We start from the raw sequence: 10553 nt of genomic DNA on the forward strand, positions 1-10553 counted from the left end.
GCCGCGAGCCCCTGGCCTGCAGCACAGCTTTTTATAAGGATTCGTGAGAGGACAGATGCCAAGTGCCTGGCATACGGCTGGACCACAGTAAATGGTGCCTTTCCTGACAGGTACATGGGGGCCCCTGGAACCCCAGGCCAAATCTTTTAGTTCCAGGATCCAGCCTTGCTTCCCGATTCCATGACAATGCTCTCATCCAGAAAGCAGAAGAAATACTTTGTCACTCCAACTTTTTTTGTTTGTTTGTTTTTTGGTTTTTTTTGCAGTACGCGGGCCTCTCACTGTTGTGGCCTCTCCCGTTGCAGAGCCCAGGCTCCGGACGCGCAGGCTCAGCGGCCATGGCTCACGGGCCCAGCTGCTCCGTGGCACGTGGGATCTTCCCGGACCGGGGCACGAACCCGTGTGCCCTGCATCGGCAGGCGGACTCTCAACCACTGCGCCACCAGGGAAGCCCACTCCAACTTTTAATCAGACTGCTTGCTCATTAAAAGTCTCAAGCTTTTTTAAATGATCAAAGGTCTCTAGTGATATTTTAATTTCTCTTTATAATCGTGACGAAGCTCAGCAGACGCAGCTCCCTGGCAGGCCCGTCTCAGAGGCAGTCAAGGAATCATGAGCGATGCTCACCAGGGACACTGGGGGACCCAGCAGGAGGGAGACTGAGGGAACAGGCTTTCGGGGTGCTGGGCTCCACAGAGGGGAGCCCCGGCCACTCCCTCAGCTGCCCAGCTCAGCCTCCAGCGACGCTGAGAAGTTCTCTGCCTGCTCCGGGGCAGGAGGGCAGCGGTGACTTGCAGACAAGTGTCCTGATGACTGTCAGGGAACAACAAGGGTTCGAGGTACCGGCTTTGCGGAGAAGGATCAACCAATGCTACAGCCTCATCACCAGGCTGGCCGGGGAGAAGGCAGTGGGGACAGCTGGTCGGGACACTAACTTGGACCAGGACAAAAGTCTGCTCCCGCAACGGCAGGGAAACGCGTCCAGACGGAGGAGGAAGACGAGGCCCCACAGCGAGACAGACAGTGCGCAGGCTGCCCCGAGCCAAAGAGGGCGGGGAGACAGGGAGGAAACGGCGGCAGCTCCTTGGGTGGTGCCGCGTAGGGGTGCATTATAGGCAGTGGTGAGGGTGGTTGCTTTTTGGTGGTGGCAGGGATTTCCATCCCCGGAGCACCGGCACTGTGGACCACCAAAGCCCTGACGTGTGAGAGGCTAGCCAGGTAGTAGGCCCGAACCGGACAGAGAGCAGATGACAAGTGGCCCTTTCCCGGCCACCAGGGCTCTCTTTAATCACAGACACCGCACAGTTAGAGCCTGCAAACAGCTTGGTTCATTTCTTCCGCTCATCAAACGTTTACTGAGCACCTACTGTGTGCCTGGCACGGGTCTAGGCCCCAGGGAGAGAGCAGGGAATGAACCAAACCAAATCCCTGGAGGCATTAAACAGGAACTGGTGGTGAGACCGGGAAGAGTGGTCCTGGCAGAGGGACCAGCGTGTGGTGCGAGCTGGAAGAAGACAGCGTGGGGACCTTAGAGGAACCAGTGGGCGAAGAGCTCCAGGGCAGCTGAGTGCAGGGCAGGGCGGGCAGGGCCAGTGAGAGCGGAGGCTCCACGGTCCCTCAAGCGTCCACCACAGTGTCGGGGGACCAGGCGATGACCAGAACCAGTGCCCAGCCTCAGGAAGGTCAGCGCCGGCAATGGGGACAAGGATGTCAGAGACACTGTAGCAGAGACGTAGATACCTCCCCAGCACGAGGCACCAGCCCTGCTCCAGGCCTTTGCAGGGCTACCTTGCTCCCCGCCCCGTAGCTGGGGGCAGGGGTCCATCACCATCTCCTTTTCACACAGGAGGAAACTGTGGCACAGCATAACCAAGCAGAAGGGCTCGCCCAAGTTTACGTCAACAGTAAGAGGGTGGCAGTGGGCCATGAACCCATGCTTCCGCATGTGCCAACGAGCTCCGGGGCGCCCCACCTCTCCCCATGCCAGGCTCCTCTGCCTCAGCCTTCACATCTGTAGCCCTCCCGACCCTGTGGGGCTGGGTTGACTGTCAGCTCCACTGATACCCGGTGAGACCAAGGCTCTCGGCGTGACAGTGCCCAGCCTACCCCGTGCACCAGGGAAGCACAGGCAGTGGGGCCTGAGCCTGGGCCCCCCAGCGCCCTGCTGCTGCCCACTCTCCACGTGACACAGGACACTGTGGAGACAGAGCAGGGGCCGTGACCACGCTGGCCAGTGCAGGGCAGATGCCACCCCATACCCTGCTCTTACTGGGTTGGAGTGTGGCTCAGAAGTGAGCCCTCAGGGCCTCGGGGCACTATAGTACCTGACCATCTCCTGATGGGCACCAGGGGAGGCTGGGAAAGTAGCCCCCACGGGCCCAGGGAAGTGGGATCCCCCGTCTGTCCATCTGGGGCCAGAGCCCGGTTTGGTCACCGTAGTGGGCAGGGCAGAGAGGAGAAAGGCTGGACCTGGAAGTGACATACAACCAAACACAGACCATCCTTGGGGAAGACGGCAGAGGCCGGAGTCTTACCACTGAAGCCGAATGCACAGGCCCTGGGCTACAGTAGGAGCCCAGTGAAGGTCTAGGGACCAAAGCAGGGAGGGGGGAAACGGGGGGGACACAGCCAGCCCCGGGGGGCACAGCCTCCCTCAGCCCCACCCACACGGCTGAAGGCAAGTTCCCCCACCCACCCCCTGCCCCACACACCAGGGTTCACCGGAACTGGGGAGGGGGCAGAACTTGCCAATTGCCTCCCATGTGCCAGTGTTGGGGTGCATCGTTATTTTGATGTTAGAAACGGAGGAGGAAACAGAGAGGCCCAGAGAGGCTAAGTCACCTGCCGTGGGTCACACAGCTGGAGAGCGGCAGCCCTTGGGACAAGGATGCTGACAGTAGCGTTTCAGGTGCCGCTGGCAACACCTGCCTCGCAGGTAGGTGTCCTGTGTCTGAAAGCGCCCACCTCATCAGTGTGTCATTAGCGTGCACTGGGGGGAGATGAGCTCAGAGTGCGGGCGGGAAGTGAGGCTGGAGCTGAACTCCGTCCCAGCCCTGCAGGGCTCTGCGTGAGTCACTGAATGTCTTTGTGCCTCTGTCTCCTCATGTGTTCTATAAGAATGGTCATCGGTCGTTGTGCGGATAAATGAGTGTCTGTAAGGTGCTCAGAAGGGCATTTCTGCAGAGTGCGCTGCAGAGAGAAGGCCTTCACGGGGGACAGTGACAGAACGGCCCACAGTAAGTCCCGTGTGTGTCACACACACCTCACCTACGGTCTGTGACCGTCCACTCTGAAGACTCAGACCAGACACCCAAAAGCCCCGTCTGGGATGCAGCGCACATTCATTCATAACGGAAACGTTCCCCGAGGCCGGGGCAGAGCAGTAAGTCCCAGAGATGCTCAGTGGGTGGGGGTCTCTAACTCAAGGGGCCCCCCTCTGCCCGCAGCTGCCTCAGCCCGGCCACTCGGTGCTGTGTGCCTGGGGCCTCAGTCTCCCAAAGGGTGAAACGAGGGGGTGAGCTACGTAAGAACTTCAGCAGGACACGAGCCCAATGAGACACCCTCCAGAAATGTACCTGGGGTTTAGGAAATGCCTCTGAGTCTATCCCGTGACCTGTACGTATTAAGGACGGAAAAGTTCTGCAGTTTAAAAATCTGTTTGATTTTGATTACTTCAGTTTTCCCCCCAACTTTCTGACCCTGTAGTTCTTTACTTCTACTTAACAGCACCAACACCCCAGAGAACACGGGCTATTATGGAAATATGAGCACGGAGGGAAGAAATGGAGGGAAGAACGTATTCTGTCAGAAAAAAATACACTTGAGCAGGTCTTGAATGATGAGTCGGGACCCAGCTGGAGTAAAACAGAGGGTGCGGTGCACACAAGGGACAAAGGACTCAGGGTGCCTGGTCCGCTCAGGGTGGGCACGCGGGCCTGGCCCTGCAGGACGGAGCCGTGGCTACCAGACTGGAGGAGAAAGCGGGCCCAGGAGCTATGGGCTTGCGCCTTCTCCTGAGGTCAAAGAGAACCTTCTGGGGTTTTCAGAAAAGGAGCAACAAGATGAGATTTGTGTTGCGGAAAGCTAATTCCGGCAGCTTCTGAAAGCTGGAGCTTGGAAGAGAGACCGAGAGACCAGTTGGGGGGCCATGGCGTTGGTCCAGGAGAGCAATGACGAGACCTAACCAGGATCGTGGGGAGCCATGGAGAAGGAGAGGTAGAGGTGGGTCCCCAGAACCTCTGATTATGCAAGAGGAGAAAGGGGGAGGAGTCAAAGAGGCTCTGAGATATTTGGGAAAACAAGGATGCCATGTTCCTCATTAGGGAACAAATCTGAAGGAGAAGGTGTCTGTGGGGCATCCTGAAGGTATTAGTCAGGTGAGGCCAGGTGGCGCCGCAGTAACAAAGAACTCCAAATCTCAGAGGGGTATAACCCAAGAAAGGTGTATCTCACCCATTCACAAAGTCTTATGCAGGTCGACTGGGCCCCCTCCAGCCTGTGGCCCCGCAGTCTGGAACACATGACCTCCAGGGTCACTGAGGCAGAGGAGAGAGAAGCACACAAGATGTTTTGTGGGGGTCAGACCTGGGAGGTGCCCCATCACTCACATCCTACTGGCCAGAGTCTGAGTTGACGGCCTCCACCTACCTGCAGGGGAGGCTGCAGATGTAGGAGCACGGGGACATTTGGCGAGCCCTACTCGCCACGGTCACACTGCCAGGGAGGCTCAAGAGGCCCTTGGAAATGGTGATCAGCGGAGTATCAGGGCCTGAGACGTAGATTTGGGCATGACTGTTGAATGAGACCACCCAGGAAAAGAAAAACAAAAAGGAAAAGCGAACAATGGGGTAAAAGAGGTAACACCTCCAAGGTTGTATTTAGGAATTCCCAGAGGATGACAAGATTTAGTCCAAAGTCTCTTGTTTCCAAATATCTGATTATTTGTTGTCACGTAGACAAGGCATCCAGAATTTTTGCTGAATTTTTCAGTTTCCATATGGTTCCTTGGCATCGCACAGGCAGCTAAAAGCAGTTGGCAAGTGTCTGAGCACCACACCATCCATAATGCTCTCTCTGTGTAAGGCCAAGGGCCTCACGATGACAGATTTGTCTGGAGCAGAGGTTTTCAAAGCCTTCAATTTCAATAAACGTTTTTTTCTTTTTCTTTTTTGCGGTACGCGGGCCTCTCACTGTTGCGGCCTCTCCCGTTGCGGAGCACAGGCTCTGGACGCGCAGGCTCAGCGGCCATGGCTCACGGGCCCAGCCGCTCCGCGGCACGTGGGATCTTCCCGGAGCGGGGCACGAACCCATGTCCCCTGCAACGGCAGGCGGACTCTCAACCACTGCGCCACCAGGGAAGCCCTCAATAAATGTTTTGAAAGAGACCTCACCGTATTCTTGCCTTTAAGATTCACTTCAGAAATCAAAACTTTTGCTACAAAATTCATGAAGATGAAACTGATTTTTTTAGTTTAACTGCTTTGTACGCTTAACATTTTTTTCAAAAATAAAATTGTCCACAAATAAAATTTTGGTTGAAAATCACGGTTTGAGGGAAAACTCACTGTTTTCCTTGGAAAGTGCTCCTGCCTTAATCAAGACTACCAGAGAAGCAGGGGATGCTTCTTCCAAATGGCTCCTGCAAAGCCTTTTCCTGAGGCTACGGTCCCAACTCGGAGACCATGAGCTTCCTGAGCCCTGGGACTGTGTCAGTGTTTGTTCTCCACTTATCCTCACTATCCAGCACCGAGCTGGGCACAGAGTAGGCACTCGATCCATATTGGGTAGAGGGACGGAGGGATGGAGGGATGGATGGGCCCTACATTGAAAACCCCTAGACGTTCCGACTTCTAAACTACAACTGCTAAAATGAACAGCAATTTGCTGGAAGGGAAAAGCATTGGACTGGGAGTCAGGAGACCCAGGTCCCTTGTCAGCACTCCAAGGACTGAGCTTTGACAACTTGGGAAAATCCCTTTCCCTGTGGATACTACTCTTTTCCTCCTCTGCTAAATGAGGTCTCACCACTCAAGCCAGCCTTTATACCCTCATATCCCATCACTTCTCCCCTACCCACATCCTTCCAAGGGCCCTGAACTGTGCCCCAACATTCCTAGTCGAAAATGCGCTTCAGGGAGGCAGAACTTGCACTTACTGCCAAGCGAAGAAGTTGGCAAATCCTCTCCCCAAAAGTCAATTATGAAACTGCACAAATTGATAAAAACAACCATTTCCACACTCTGGAAGTCAGCCAAGAGCGTGCAGCCATGGGAGAAGTGTTTATGCTTGAAAACGGCTGAACTTCAGGTACAAACACTGAGTCTGCAGCTTTCTGGCCCAGGGCTGCTCCCATACCACCGTCCCAGCTGGGGAGACTCAGAGATCCTGCAAGGTGGGGCAGGCCCTGAGGGCCAGCAGCTGCCGCGCCACGGGGGAAGGGAAATCACACAGTTTGGAACAGTGGGTGATGGCCAAGCCCAGCAGCATTGTCCGTGGCAATTACCATCTTGGAGGCTGTACAGAATGACTCACGACTTGAGGCTATGCGACTCTGGAAAGGGCCCAAGCCAGCCACAGACTCCTAGCTGACCCTCAGGCCATGTATATGCACACAGGAAACATCCAAGGCCTAGTGAAAAGGAAAAGCCGGGCAGACTTGAAAATGCCTAGATTTTGAATGTGTTCCTCTTCTCTCCACACACAGGTCTTTGAGCTGTGTCAGACAGATAGATAAAGGCTTACTAGATCAAGGTGTTTCAGAATGACGTCTGATCAAAACCCGGCTGACCTCTAGGCTATGCAGAAACAGGGGCTCAAAAGCCGGACTTAAAAATAAAAATTAGAAACTTAAAAAAATCCCCAGCAGCAACTGCACACAGCAAGGGAGATGAATTTCACAGATTTAACCCAGACATGTTACTAAACAAACAAACAAATGAGCAAGCAAAACATAGCAACGACCTTCTGGAGGAAATCAAAATTCAGAGCTGCTACAGGATATAACCTGAAATGGTCAGTTTTCAACACCAACAAAAATATTATAAGAAATGCAAAGAAACAGGAAAATGTGACCAATATCTGGGGGTGGGCAGTCTTTAGAGGTCTCCAGAAATTGGATTTGGTAGTGAAAGACTTCAAAGCAGCTATTAGAAATATGATCAAAGAATTAAAGGGAAGTATGACAATAATCAGTCAACAAGTGAAGAGCCTCAATAAGGAGGAGAAATCATGTAAAAGAACCAAGGGCAGATTTGAGATAGCAGGAGAATCAGTGAACTTGTAGAGTAATGCAAATGATCAATGGGAAGAACAGAAAGAAATAAAACACTGACGAAAAACGAACAGAGCCTCAGAGACCCATGGAACAACTTCAAGCACACCTATGTGTACTGTGGGTCCTAGTGGATAGGAGAGAGAGAATGGGGCTGAAAAAACACTTGAGAAGTAATACCCAAAAAGTTTTGAAGATTGATGAAAATCCTTAAACATCCAAGAAACTCAAGAAACCCCAAGTAGGTTAAATACAAAGAGATGTGCACCTAGGCACATCATAACCTGTTGAAAGACAAAGAGAAAAGCATGAAAGAAGCGAGAGAAAACCAACTTACTAGGTATTGAGGAACAATATGATCAACAGGAAGAAAAACAGGACAGACACTGTGGAATGACATATTCAAAATGCTCAAACGAAAAAAACTGCCACTAAGAGTTCTATATCCAGCAAGACTATCCTCCAAAAGAGGTAGCTGAAATCAAGATATTCCCAGATAAACAAAGAGTGACAGAATTCACTGCTAACAGACTTGCCTGACAAGAAATACTGAAGGAAGTCCCTCAGGCTGAAAAGAAATGACACCAGATGGTAAGTGAAATCGGTAAGAAGAAATAAAGAGCACCGGAAATGGTGAATATGAGGGTTAATATCAAATACTCTACAAATACTCTCTTAAATTCTTTAAAAGGCATTCATAATAATCACAACCCTTGTTGTTTGGTTTATAACATTAAAAATGTAATCTATATGTGATAATCTTACCACAAAGAGGGGGAAAATTGAAACTATATTAGAGCAAAGTTTCCACATTTGATTGGAAGTTAGCATTAATCTGAAGTAGATTGTGACAAATTAAAATGTATCTGGCAGTCTCTAGAGCAACCACTAAGAAAATAATTTAAAATATATTATTTTTTTAAAGGGATTAAAATGGGACATTAAAAATATTTCTTTGATACAAAAGAAAACAATAAAGAGAAGAACCAGACAACAACAATAGCAACAACAAAACCCACAGGAGAAATACAGAAAACAGCAAAATGGCCAGTGAAATGACATATATATATAAATTACATTAAATGTGAATTAGACTAGGGGACTTCCCTGGTGGCACAGTGGTTAAGAATCTGCCTGCCAATGCAGGGGACACGGGTTCAAGCCCTGGTCCAGGAAGGTCCCATGTGCTGCAGAGCAACTAAGCCCATGCGCCACAACTACTGAGCCTGTGTACCTAGAGCCCGTGCTCTGCGACGAGAGAAGCCACCGCAATGAGAAGCCCGTGCAACACAACGAAGAGTAGCCCCCGCTCGCCACAACTAGAGAAAGCCCGTGGGCAGCAATAAAGACCCAATGCAGCCAAAATTAAATAAATAAATAATAAAAATAATATTTTTTTTTAAAAAAAAGAAAACAGAAAAGCAATAGAGAAAATCAATGAAACTAAAAGCTGGTTCTTTAAAAAATTAACAAAAATTGACAAAGTTTTAGCCAGATGAACAAAGGAAAACAAAAGAGAAAAAGAGGCACAAATTCCCAAAATCAAGCATGACCGATAATAGAGAAATTAATGCCAACAAATTATACTACTTAGATAAATGGACACATTCCTAGAAATACACAAATTACCAAAACTGACTCAAAATGAAATACAAAATCTGAATAGACCTGCAACAAAGAACCTGAGTTAATAATTTTAAATCTTCCTACAAGAAAAGCCCAGACCCACACAGCTTCACTGGTGAATTCTACCAAATATTTAAAGAAGAAATTATCAATCCTTCACAAACGCTTTCAGAAAATAGAGGAGGGAACACTTTTCAATTCATTTATTCCTCAATTTACCCCTTATTAAACTGATACCAAAACCCTTAATCAAATAGCAACAAACTGAATCCAGCAACATGCAAAAAGGATTCTACACCATGACCCAGTGGGATTTATCCTAGGAATACAAGGTTAGTTTACATCCAAATATCAATTAATGTAATACAGCGTATCAACAGAATAAAGGAAAAAAATCACATGATTAACGTATAGAAAAAGCATTTGAAAAAACTCAGTACCCACTGATGATAAAAACTCTCAACAAAGTAGAAATAAAAGGGAACTCTTCAGCCTGATAAAGGACATCTACAGAAGTCCACGGCCAATATTATACTTAATGATGCAAACAAACCAACAACAAAAGACCTGAATGCTTTCCCCTCAAAGATCTGGACTAGGGCAAGGACATCTGCCTGTACCACGTTTATTCAGTATTTTACTGGAGGTTCTAACCAGAGCAATAAAACAAATCATCAAAAGCGTCCAGATTCAAAATGAAAACATTCACCTATCTTTATTCACAGATGACACGATCCTTTATGTAGAAAATCCCCACAGATCCATAAAAACTCTATGAGAACTAACAAACAAGGTTAGCGAGGCTGTACAGTACAAGATCAATGTACAAAAAACAATTGTATCTCTACGTACTAGCAACAAACAATCCAAAAAGGAAATGAAGAAAACAGTTCCATCTATAATAACATCAAAAAGAATAAATTTCACAAAAGAACTGCAATACCTACACTGAAATCTACCAAACATTGCCGAGAGGGAGGAACTGAACATGTTCTAAATAAGTGGAGAAATATTCCATGTTCATGGATTGGAAGACTCAATATTGTCAAGATGGTAATTCTCCACAAATTGATCAATAAACCCCATGCAATCCCTGTCAAAATCTCATTAGACCTTTTAATGGAAATTCATAAGCTGATCTTAATTTTATATGAAAATGCAAAAAAACCTAAAATTGCCAAAACTAGTTTCAAAAAGAACAAAGTTGGAAGACTTATTCTACCTTTCAGACTTCCTATTAAGCCTCAGTAGTTAACACATTGGGGCGTTCATGGAAGGACAGATGTATAAACCAATGGAACAGAATTAAGAGTCCAGAAATAAAGCCTTACATTAGGTAATTGATTTTTGGCAAAGGTGCCAAGAGAATTCAATGGGGGGTAAAGGATAGCCTTGGATCCAGAACATATGGACTCTTAAAACTTGAGAAGACCCCCCCAAAAATAAAAAGCAATTTAAACATGGACAGAAGAATTGAATAGACATTCCACCAAAGGAGATATGCAAATGGATAATAAGCACATAAGAAAACACTCAACACCATTAGTCATTAGGGAAATGCACATTAAAACCACAATGAGATCCTGCTACATACTCACTAAAGTGACCGTCATAAAAAAGACAGACGTGAAAAAGATATGGGGAAACTAGAGCTGCG

This window comes from Phocoena sinus, chromosome 5 (genome assembly GCF_008692025.1).
Source record: "Phocoena sinus isolate mPhoSin1 chromosome 5, mPhoSin1.pri, whole genome shotgun sequence".
NCBI classification, from domain to species: Eukaryota; Metazoa; Chordata; class Mammalia; order Artiodactyla; family Phocoenidae; genus Phocoena; species Phocoena sinus.